At 29.9% G+C, this 13,145-nt stretch overlaps 1 long non-coding RNA gene and 1 pseudogene across 2 annotated transcripts; one reads left to right on the forward strand and one right to left on the reverse strand.

Moving 5' to 3' along the window:
• Positions 1 to 184: 184 nt before the first annotated feature.
• On the reverse strand, positions 185 to 1,382 carry LOC148763434 (uncharacterized; annotated as a pseudogene). The gene is made up of 2 exons (XR_016025363.1): positions 1,196 to 1,382; positions 185 to 1,074 (listed from the first exon to the last, which is right to left on the reverse strand). The product of XR_016025363.1 is annotated as an uncharacterized LOC148763434 (transcript).
• A 10,342-nt stretch (positions 1,383 to 11,724) lies between these two features.
• On the forward strand, positions 11,725 to 12,432 carry LOC108661422 (uncharacterized). The gene is made up of 2 exons (XR_001927232.2): positions 11,725 to 12,137; positions 12,238 to 12,432. It is a non-coding gene; the product is annotated as an uncharacterized LOC108661422 (long non-coding RNA).
• Positions 12,433 to 13,145: the final 713 nt, after the last annotated feature.

Raw genomic sequence — 13,145 nt, forward strand, 5'->3', positions numbered from 1 at the left:
GGTCATATGATAATTGATGCAAAGGTGAAGTCCAAATCTTCTCAATTAGGACTCCCAATGTTATAATTGAAGCCAAGCCTACAACCCTTCATGAGAATGAGAGCATCAGAACCTTTTGAATAGACAAGAGAAAATGTCTTAATTTGCCGCTATGAACAAATGTTAGGAATTCAAGAGTCTGATCTTTGGCCTCTGAAAGAGTAAAGATGAAGTTTCTGTACACACTGAATTTTGTGAGCTTTGAACCCGTTACAACTTACAACACATGCATCTAGCAAATTTTTGACTGAAAAAATAGAAAGTAAAAGAGAGACAGAATTGTAAAAATTACAATGAAAAGCTGACAAGATTTGAAGCATGAAATGACAATATCTCTCCATATCAAGTTATTTTCCATGGTTTTGAGTATCCATTTTAACGTGCAAAATGCATGATGAAGAGATATGCTCCTTCTGTGAAGGAACCAATGCCATGGAATTCACTCTCCAGTACTCGCCTTTCCTTTTCTTCTCATCTCCATACAACCATTTCTCTTCTTCTCTTTTTTATTCAATCCCGGCTCCTTCTGAATTGAAAATCGGAACTTTTCTCCAGTTGCACCAGATTCTTAACATGATGTAAATCAGCACCAAACATATAACTGTAGAAGTGAAAACAATGGCCAGTATAATACAAATAACTGCAGTGTTGGACAGTTTGTTCTTTTCATGACCCGCTGAATCCATGCACGATGATAATGGAGGGCCGCAGAGCTTGTCATTACCCGAGAACGAACTAAGTGGGAATCCTGAAAAGGTAGAAGGAAGTTCTCCCTGGAGATGATTGTTTGACAGGTTTAGCATGTCGAGGCTGGTCAGCTTTCCAAGTGAAGAGGGAACTTCTCCTTGAAGTCGGTTGAAAGAGAGATTCAACCTTTCGAGCTTCAGAAGGTTTCCAAGAGATGATGGAATCTCACCAGACAAAAGATTTCTGCTCAAATAGTTTTGTACGCAAGCTTTCCAGTTTTCATAATTATATGGTCCATTTAAAAACTTGACCAACAATTGCACTCGAACAAACATTATGGGCCTCCATCTGTCAAAAACAAAAATAGAAGAAGATTAAATTTGATTCCCAAGCTACCTAATTTGCACCTAATAATTAGTATACATATGTGGAATTTCATAAAATGAAGTTATTAAAATACTTAACTTACAGGGATAAATAAAATGAGTACTCTTCCTCAGTTCTTCAGAGGGGAGAGCATTACTATAAAATTATGATTTTATAGCGTTGACGGGTCGGCTCGAGGTAAGCCGAGAACTGCTGGTTGTGGAGGCGTTCTCCGAAATTCGGATGGCTTTGTCTTGGGATTATTTTTCAGTCCCCTTGGCCTGTGTAATTCCAACTTTGCAGAGTTGATGGCTATTTTAAAGGCTTTGCGCTTTTATGCTGCCTCACCCATGCGACCTCACCACTAATTATTGAATCTGATTCAGGAGTCCTCTCACATGGGTTAATTCTGTTGAACAGAGACCTTGGGATAAATGGAACATATTCAATGAGATAGATTCTTTACATGTCTCACTTGGTACAGTGTCCTTCAAACACATCTTTAAAGAAGGCAACAGTTATGCAGACTCTCTGGCAAGGCATGGTGCTGACAAAGACACTTAATTCTCAGCTTGGTGGTGATCCTGTCAGACGGTTGACTCTTTTCCTATGCCAATCCAGTTCACACTTTGCCGCTGAAGTTTGCTTTTTTGTGGAAACTGCATTGATATGTCTCACTTTGTATTAATCTTTTTTGGGTTTCTTAGTCAGCACTTCATTTTTTTCTGCCTTAAGTTTATGATTTCAGGTGCTGTCCATCTTTTATTTTCTTGTTCCAGCAACAGATATTTATTTCATCTTTTGCTGCAGTTGCTTTACCTATGGCATTAGGCTAACCTTTTGTGACTATTCTATCATTAATGAAACTTCTTGATTGGCTGAGCAAAAAAAAAAAAAATCGCCAACCACCATAAGAAAACATAAAAGAAAATAAAATATCTTATCCATATCAATTGACTTTTTCCAAATAATAAAAGGATTTAACCAGCTATCAAAGCTATGAATAAGCACCCTTCCTCAACGGAAAAGAGCAACATTCTGTCGATATTTCTATCGAAAAATTGGTTCGTAGAACTTTCATTGGAAAATTGCTTTTTTTGAAATTTTTTAAAATTTGTCAAAAAAATTTTTAACAGAGATTTTTGTTCGTAAATCCATCGTTAAAATACAAATCCTTCGAAAATGAAAATCATCGAGAGACAATACATAGTAGTTAAAATTTTTGATAAATTTTTTGATGAAATTTGACTTAATAGTTCAAAATTTTCGACTAATTCTGTCAAAAATTCAATTGAATTCCATCAAAAATTCATATGAATTTTATCAAAAAAGCTTCATATTCTGTCAGTAATTCCATCGAAATTCTTTTGAAAATATAAACACTCACTTTCTCGAGTTTCATATAGGATAATTGTGAAATTGAGATGTAATAAATTAATTATTTTATAAAAAATAAATATTTATAAAAATAATGATAAATATATTTATTAAAAAATATTCATATAGATTTTTATTAAATTTACTAATCATAACGTATACATTTAAATAAATAATAAAACATACATACATCATGCAGTGCTCTCATCTCTCCTTGCAATCTCTTATTACAAAAATTGTGATCTTTACCAATGAAATTTTTCATAAAATTTAAAAATTCATTGCTAAGTCAAATTACTGACAGAATGTCAATGGAAAATTTTATCGATATTCAATTGGAAATACCCTGGTCAATAAAGATCATTTAGTCGAAATAGGGGAAATCTATCGAAAATTCACCAATGGAACATTTCGTCCAAAAATTTGGTCAATAAAGAGTCAAATCTATCGGTCTTCCGTCTAATAGCTATGCGATTAAATTCATCAGCAAATTTAATCAATAATTTTTTTATGAAACTATTGACGATTCACCGACAATTACATTAAGAATTTTTTTAGGTTTCGTCAATGCTATAATTTATTCCATCGATGTTACCATGATTCCCTTAGTAGAAAATGAGCCAAACCCCGTTGGTAATGCCATCAACATTCTGATCAAATACAAATTATTTTATTTACAAAATTGAAATTGATTACATAGAAGAATAAGAAAAAGAAGCAGAGATACATGATATGCCAACAACTAGAGAACTCTAAACCAGAGATCTTGAAACTAGCAAAAACAGGAAAGAACAAATACTCCAAAAAAAAAAAACTTTCCCCTAAAGTCCTTAAGACCATTTAAGTACTTTGATACCATATTGAATTTGAAAAGAAACTTAAACTTTTAAAGATTCAAAAATGGTGAACAGATGAAAAATAGAAAAAGAAAAACACAGGGAAAAAGGAAAGGAATATTTTTCTAACAAGCATAACCACAAATAGCTAGCTTTAAATACGAGCACAATTACAAAGGAAATAAACTAGTGGACCCTACACACTTGTCTAATGTATTTGCGAAACAAAAGAAAATAGGTCATATTACCATTACAATAAATGAGGCAAACCACTTGCTAAACAAAAGGAGTAAAATAGCACAATAAAAGGAAACACGCGTATCACACATTGAAGGCAGAAACACAAGAGAAGAGTGACACGCAAAAGGTAGAAACACAAGAGAGAAGTTACACGCCATATTACATATCAATCTTCCATCTTCGACACAATCACAATTCGACCCCTTCTTTTGGAAAACAGAAATATACCTATAGTTAACTAAAGCCATTGCTTCATTTTCCTATCAAAGATCCCTAGTCCATAAGTTGAGATAAAAATCTTAACAAGAACATTACATTACATGCCTATTTCTTCTATAATCTAAAATCTTATCAAAATCTTAACAAGAACATTACATTACATGCCTATTTCATTTTGATAAAAATCTTATCAAAAGATTTTTAAGATTTTTTTCGTTTTCATGTCTATTTCTTCATCGAACATTACATGCTTGAGTAAATTCTATAATTCATTCGTTCATGACTTTTTCACAACATTTCATTTTTTTCATAATCTAAAAAAATGTAATTTTTTTTTATTCATAACCTGTAGAATTTGTTTCAAATATATCTATTTATCAACTTGCCGTTAAGTATATGGACAGTATTTGTTACATGTATGTTCATCTAAGTGTCACATGCCAAATTTTGTCCATATTTTTCATATTTTAATGATATGTTAACATAGTTTGAAACAAATTCAAGAGATCGTGAATGAAAAAATTGAGCATTTAGATCATAAATAAAATAAAAAATTATGAAAACATTAGGCAATTTATATGGTAACAACTTAAATTTAGTCATTTCATTTTAAAATTTTTCAATAAACTTTAACCTGTATGACTCCATTGTATCATGAACTTCTATGCACGTATTGGTGCTAATACGTGCAATAAATTATACAGAGACATATTATTAAATAATTTGTAATAAATTCTAGAAAATTTTAATAAGACGGTCAATTTCATACAATAATTTCAATTTTTTCCCTCTACAGTCCTAGAACTTGACCATATAATGTGTTAGCTAGAGATGTTGATAGATAAGGTACCTCCTAATTTTGTTAATTTTGTTTTATCCAAATCTAGGCCAGATTAAAATTAATATTTAATACATAAACTCATTAGTTTAGGCTTTGTTTGATAAAAACGGTTACATTTTGCTTTTTATTATTTGTCTTTGATTTTCTATTTATTTTTATTTTTTACTTTTTTTCTCTATTCATTTTTTTTGAAAAAAAAAAGAAAAAAATTAAAATAAAAAACATCAACCAAAGGAAACTTTAGTTACAAACGAATCATATGTACTAATTTTAATACAAAATGAACCAAGAGGAAACCCAAATTGATATTCAAAGAAAAATTGGTTTTGAGAAATAAAATTTTCAAATTGCTTTAGTTGCCTAAAGCTTTTGTTCGAAGATATGTTTTGGAGCTCTAACATTTTTTTCTTAAGAAATCAAATTTTGACAAAAATGTAAGTGAAGACATATTTTCATTATCAAGCTAAAAGAAAGTTGAAGAATTTTATTCTGCTAATATTTATTTTTTGAACTCAAACATTAAATGAAAAATATTTCTTCCAAAATTTTGGTAATTTTTTGTTAGTAGAAAATAAAAAATGTACATTCATGTTAAAATAACACTTGAGAATGTAATTTCCATAATATCACTCAATAAAATTGATGTAATACTCCTTAGAAGATTTTTAAGAAACATCGTGTCAATAAGATAACATAAGTTTTTTATTTGAAAATAACTCCAAAAAAAAATGAGTTCTAAGATTTAAAAAGTTTGGTAAAAGAAATAAATTCGAAACAAAGAAGCAATTAAAATTTTCCAGGTTTAAAGTAGGTTTGTCATTCACTGTTCAAGACACATCACATTTTCGATTAACACAGTTAGTCAAGGTGTGATCTGTTAAACAAAATGAAGGTTAGAGTACTTAATTGTAAATTTTTTTTACGTGTCAAATCAATAATTTGACCATAAATCGAATACCAAATATTTAAGTAAGAAGTTAAATAGGTGATGTATCCTATCAAATGTTTTTGTTGAGACTCACTTTTGGGTTTTTCTACATAGCCTAAATAGGAGTTGAGAAGCTAGTGATAAAAAAAATTTTCAGAAAAAACTTTCATCCTTACTAAACGGAACCTTAAAAGATAAAAAGAGGAGTGCGACATGGCTCTCAAATTTGGCCTTAGTTAGCTCGACCGTTGCCGACAACGCCAAATCGATTGTGTGCACTAGGTTGGAGATATGAAAATTGAGAGGAAGAGAAAAAAAATAGAAAAATGTAATAATTTTTATTATTAGTTCTATTTTCAATATTTATTTTTTTTTCTTTTATTATTTCTTACTAAAAATAAAATTAAATAGACCAATAAGGTCAGATTAATTCTTTTTAATTTTCTCTTTTCTTTTTCTTATTTCTTTATATATATATATATATATATATATATATATATATATGAATACTTTAACAAAACCTATAATTTGAGACATTTTCATATTATATGTTTATTAAAAATATCGCTTATAATATATGATTGAATTATCATTTCTAAATAATATTAGGTGATTTAATTTTTAAAAGTTAAATATCTTACAAAAGCTAATTGTTCAATCTATCTGCATTATTTGTTTTGTCAAATTATTTCTTTCTTTTTTTTGTAAAGATAAAAAAAGGTAAAAAAAGAAAGTAGTTATAATTTTTAAAAGCACATTTTTAAAAATCATTGAAGTATTATTTTTAATAATTAATGTAACATTTTTAGTAATTATTTATCATTTTAACCCAACAAGTGTCTGTAAAGTTTTTTGTTGCATGCATATTAAATAGCGTTAAATTTCACAAGTGAAATATAAGTATTTCATTCAATCAGGAAAAAAAAAAAGGTTATTGGTGTTGTTTTAATTTATATTTTCAAATATTATTCTATTAAGATGTTGTTTTTCTTCTTTTAATTCAAAGAAAGGCAAAGACAAGCAGCCAACAGTTGAAGTAATCAATCGGACAAGTATAAAAAGAAATGAAAGCGAGAAAGATGCTAAATAGCAATTTTTTCAGCACCAGATAAGAACTAATTTTGAGCAAATCCGAATTTTGTGTGTGCGTTGGAGAATTTCGAAAGTGCAAGTTTCAATGTATTGGTGTTAATTAAGAGACTTGAAATTTATATGTGTGTTTTATTTTTATTTATGATTTTTTGAATTTATTCAAAATTTATTTATTATGTGTATGTCTATCTAGTTTCAAGAGATGATACTATTATTATTATTATTATTTAAGACATGTTAATGGATAGATATATTTGAAACAAATTCAAAAAATTACATATAAAATAATCAAATTATTTAAGATATAAATAGAAATGAACACAAAGCAATGGTGCAATTTACTTAGAGACTTGACTATTCTTCAAAGACAAAGTTGAGGAATTATAAAAGAGAGAGTGATGCTGACCTTGAACCATTGTAGTTCTCTTTGCATTTGCAGAGCTGGACCTGAGATTTGTTGAAGCTTAACCTGAGACTGGGTGATAGTTGGCCTACCAAATGTAACATATTATTGCTGTTCCTATCAGTGTAAGGAAGAAAAAGATACTTGGTAGCATCAAGCCCATATATGAGGCCAAACACTTTTTCTTGTCGATGTGCAACTGCAATCTGGAATATGTCTCTTCGCTCCTCGTCCAAAACCATCAATAAATCTAAATTAGGTTTGATGACTTCGACAATAAACTCCGTCATCCCCCACTGAGCAGCGTTGAGCATTGCTTGATGCACTGAACTTCGATAACATTGCGCAGCATCAAAAACAGCTATCGTCTTAGACATCAAAAGCAGAAGCTCATGGGCATAGACATGGGTCACCTTTAAATCATATATTTGCTTGATTCCTACAATAACAGAAGAATTTCTTTATTATCAGAAAACCAAATGTTGTCAAGGAATGAAGTGTGTTGTAATTCAAGGTCATAAAGTAGAAAATACCCTGCATCATGAAATTTTTCATTTTCTTTTGATCTTGTGGTTAGTAAATATTTATATGAACATCGTCTTCACTAGACAAAGGTTTGGATCCTTTTACCTTTAAACCTGCAATAACAATGACATATTGTTATTAAATTATATTATAATGTATTATACATACACCACTATTTTTTTAAGTGCAAACTTATTTATTCTTTAAACGTATTTTACATTGTCTTTTTTTTTTTTTTGTGTTTAGTTTTTTTAGTTTTTTTCTTTAATTTGTACATTTAATTAGTTGAAACTAGTAATTTGTTTATTTTTGTTTTATTTTTATTTATATTGACATATTGATAAGTGTGGATAAGAAAACTATATGAATAATTATAATTACTTTCTAGAATTAAAATTATGGGATTGGAAAAGAAAAGAATAGATAATAATTTTTGACTTATTTATTAATTTTTTGCGAAATATAATTTGTATAAAGATTATCTTAATTATTAGAGACATTGGATTGACAATTAATTTGATTAGAGAGAGAAGTGATACTGACAAGTATAGATCCAGCGTTGCCAAAATGAGAACCTACAGCCGCTAGGAATGCAGAAGGTTGACACGATAATACTGTAACAGCATTGATTCCATCTCCCCTTTCAACAAATGCTAAATGTGGACGATGACGGAGCAGATCCAAAGCAAAATCTGGTGAAGTGATGATATAGGAAAAAAAAATTATGTACCCCATGACAAGATACATTAAAGAAAGAATTGTTTTAGTATTTACAACCTATATATGTCACGCCTACCAAACCATTTGTTATAAATACATTGACAGACAAACAATGCTACCAGACGTTCGTTTTCTGGTGAGAGTAGAAATTCTTGTGAGTCATGTTGTATAGATAGTGAGTCATATCTTTATGGCCTACCCAACATGCATAATTAAGTGGAATATCTCCTCCGTTATCTGGAAAAGTGAGTAATTCTCTGTTCTTTCTGATCAAGCTTTGGGCAATCTTGGTGTTTTCAGACTTGGCGGCATGGTGAAGAACTGTGCGACCATAGCGATCTTGCTTTTTGAGGTGTTCCTCTGACATTGTGCTTAGAAATTCGTCAATCATATCCAATTGACCTTTGAAGATTGCGAAATGAAAGGCCGTGAAACTGGAATCGCCAATTACGGCATTGGCTAAATGCGTGTGGGACGTCAAAACACTCTTTGTGGATTCCAAATCACGTTCCTTAATACCCTTGAGGAGCTCTAAAATATGAGTGCGATCAGCATCTCTGGCCACTGCCACCGCACAACGCTGTTAATAGAGTAGTATGCTAAAGATTGGTAATTTATTAGGTTGAACAAGTTTAGATTTTGTATAATGACTCCAACATAGTTATAATATGAAAATTAATTTTCTTGTCTAATATGATCTGACTCGTATAATCCATATATAACCAATTATGATGTGTTTGAATAAGTTAATTCACACAACTTAATATATACATTTAACTATTTTTAAATTTATTTATATATTAATATTTAAAATATAAAATGAATCTACTAATTATGTTTAAACAAGTTAATCGTATATTGTTATATCGTAATTTTAACATGACATATATAATTCATCTTTATCATTATTTAATTTGTTTAATAAACATGTCATTTGTTAGGGACTCAATATAATAGTTTAGAAAAATGAAGAGGTCTGGAGAGACACCGGGTGCCTCTTCTGGCATAGGACATTGGCACACTTGGGCTAAAGTCTTCCAAGCATCTTTAGCCGTAGTCATGTTTCTAATATAAGAAAGCATGCTAGGATCACATGAAATTTGAATAGCATGCAAAGCAGTTAGATTCCTCTTTCTCCAAGCCTTGAAATCAGCCCCATAACCTTTTCCCTGTTTGAGAGGTTCTGGGGCTTGTTCCACAACATCCCACAGATCTCTAACCAAGAAATAGTATTTTATGCAAGCTCTCCAGTTTTCATAATTATCTTTTCCACTAAGAACTTGAGCAACAATTGCACTCGAACAAATATTATTGACCTCCATCTGTCAAAACAAAAATGAAAAATTAAATTTGTTTCCCAAACTACCTAATTATCCATTCCCCCATCCTAAGCTCTCTTCAAAAATTTGTTTGCTTCACGACCATTCCTAAAAAATGATGAATAGCCAATACCAAAAGAGACTTGGTAACTGAGAAAAAAAAAAAGACTTGGTAGTGGTTATTCCAAATGTGAAAGAATAGTTCAAAAATTTTATTGGATAAAACTATTCTTAAACAAATTTGAAAATTATCATCTATATTATATAAAATTTCTTCATTTTTCACATTTCTATTTTTCTCGCTTTACTTATCTTTTGCCTCTTTGCTTTTCTCTCCAAATTTCCTCCACCATCGGAGGGCGATGGAGTTCGACAATTGCAATAGCAGCATCGATGCTGGTCATGAAAAACACTAATCTAGAGCTCCACAACTAGATCGGATTAAGAAAGTGCTAAATCTAATGTCCATCGTTGTATATGGTTGCGAAAGTGTCAGATCCTACGTTTCTTGATCAAATTCGATCACTGTAAGTGTCAAATCAACACTGCATTACACCGCCCACATCTTTAGTGGCTGGCCAATTAAGAAGAAAGAAAGGAAAAAATTGAAAATATTAAAATAGAAAAACTTTTAAAAAGAAAAAATTAAAAAAATATTTTAAATCTTAATATTAAATTAAAATTGTAATTATAAATTATAAATATTTAATATTTCAAAATAAATATAAATAATCACATTGAAGTATTAATTATCCATTATTAATATTTTAATTAAACTATAAATTATTAATTTTTTAAAAAATAAAATAAGTGATAATATTTAAGTTTTAATTAAAAATTTTTAATATTTTTAATAAATTATAAAAATAAATATTTTAAATTAAAAATTATATATAATAATAATAAGTATTTTTGTCTTTTTATCACCTATTCTTTTATTATTCTAAAGTTATTTTTACAAATCAAACATGAAAATAAGTCATAATAACAATTTTTACCTTATTCCATTTCATGAACTAAACTATATAATAATTATTCTTATCTTATTCTATTTTCATAAAAATAATCATTCTATTTTCTCTCTACAAGGTTTTGGACTGTGATTCTTTACTTAATAATGTCAAGATGTAAACAATACATTAAATCTACTAATAATAATATTAATACTGAAGGTTTGTTGGCATAATTACGTCAATATGAATGGAGGTATCTATAAAAAAGACGATTGGTTTTATATTTACTAAGTGTGTAACCTGTGTTACGTACTCGGAAGATTATTTTTCGTTAATGTAATTATTCAAAATTAATCAAAAAATCTATATTAATTTATTTAATTATCAAAAGTTATTCAAATTTTCTCAAGATTCGAATCCAAGACTTGTAAATTAAAATCTCAAAATTTAAATCCGGAGATATTATCTCGGGGATTATTAATTTATTATGGGTAAGACAATATCGGTTCCATCTTTCTATATAATAAAGTTTTATGAAAGTCCACAACCACATAGGCCGATGGGCCTTGAAGTGGCATATACTACATAGAAACTTCTATTCGGAAGCAATCATCTGTTGATAAAATGGGTTTGAAGGCCTTACTTTTTCACAGCTCTTAAGTCGGTCCATCCTTCTCTTCTTCGGCTGAAAACTTGTCTCGGCCCCAATCCAAAGTTACAAGCATGATACGTGAACTTTCTGCAGCCATGGCTGCATCCCAGATGTCACTTTCTTTGCCAAGTGTTTGGAGTTTAAAACCTACTTTTTATCTTTTATTCATGCATGAAAGAACGTAAACATTTGAATAACATAAGACTCTTTTTTTTGTATTTTTTAATGTATATTTTGATTATTTCCTATTAAAGTTTAAATTTTTTTTATTTTTATGAAAATTAATATAAAAATTTGGATTTTAATGTAACAAAAGGAGTAATTTGGATTTAGACGTCACAAACTCTCAAAAACAGTGAATATATTTTGAGGAGAAGTGGAGATAAGCATGGAGAGCAAAGCCTTTGGCAAGTTGCCTAATTCTTTATTATTTGGGTCAGCTGAAATGGCTTGCCCGGACAAACACAATCCTTCTACACACCTCTTTGCCCGCTGCCCTAAACCTGCTGGCAGCCTGGCAGCAGGCCAAAGTGTTGCCCTAAAAACAGTTTCCTCCCCCTATAAAACCATAATCATTCTAACCTCATATCCATTGCCTCCTCTCTCCTCACCGACCTTTGCTTTCCTTTCTGTTCTTCTTTGATTTTATTATGTTTCAGGTTTATTTTCTGGGGAGGGTTCATTATGCTTTGGTTGTAAGATATATCCTTAATTTGTTGTTCTTATACTTTAGTTTTTGAGAAGAAAATCATGGGCTTTTGACTGTTTAAAACATGGGTTTAAGGTTTTTTCCCCCAAATGATGATGGGTTTAAGGTTTGAAGTGGTAGGATTGCTGTGTTGGGTGAGTTTAGAGATGGCTGGTCTGATCTTTAGATGTTTTGTCTTTGGGATTGTGTTAAAAGTGCAAAAAGCTTCCATCCGCATGTGATTACCAAAAGGTGAGCAAAGCGGCCATATTTTGCACAGATTGACTAAACAAAAAGTAGTAATCTTACTTCTTTTGCTATTTCTAAATGGTTTGTGTCTATTTCTTTGCAGATGCATAAACCCATTTGGATTTGGTAGCAAACATCTCAATTTTTCAATAAAAAAAACTTACTTCTAAAAAATATTTCAATTTTCTTCTCTTTTTTGACCTGTTTTAATGTACCAAAAAAAGAAAATAAGAAAACCCCTTCTTGTTGGTACCTTGCCGGGAAGGAATATTCAAAGGAATGCATCTATTTTCGGTAAGAGGATTAAAATAATTGATGGTGGGGCAAAGGGCAAATTTTCCATGTGTTTTGCATTAAAGAAGAGGATTCATTGTGCTTAATTACCTTAAAAACTAGTATTGGAAGAGAATCCACCAAGAAATGGAAAAATGCAAAAATGTTGGATTTATCTATTCACCAATTGAATTTATTAAAAAAATTAAAATATATTCATCAATGAGAACAATTATTTCCAGAATAAGATGATTTTATCCTGTTAGTTTTTAATTCGAAAATGATATTTCAAAATCCTCTCCAAAGATATCATCCTACTCTCTATAAAAAAACAACTCTCACTTTCAAAAAAACATCTCAAGCCCAAAAAATCAGCATGAACAGAAGCCAGACAATAGCTTTGGTAAGAACAGGATACTCCAAAAAACACCCCTATCCCTATACACAAGAAACTTTCTATTCAACAAGTGAATTAATAGCAATTAGTCAGAAGGGTATTGTTGTTTGTTGTTTAGAAGCAAAAATGTTGTTTAAAAATGGTCACAAACTGCTAGGATGACAAGCAAATGGAATGAAGATTTGGGTAAAGATTGAAATGTGCAAATCTTTGTATGTAGACCAAAAAATTTAGGGTCTTTTTCAAAAATATCTCTTGTACATAAGGTGTTTTTGAAATAGTCTTTTGATAATTTTAATTATTTTTAATTAAAAGAAATTAATTTTATAAAAAATTACTTT

The sequence above is a fragment of the Theobroma cacao genome, chromosome 3 (genome assembly GCF_053813885.1).
Source record: "Theobroma cacao isolate CCN51 chromosome 3, ASM5381388v1, whole genome shotgun sequence".
Lineage (NCBI taxonomy): Eukaryota > Viridiplantae > Streptophyta > Magnoliopsida > Malvales > Malvaceae > Theobroma > Theobroma cacao.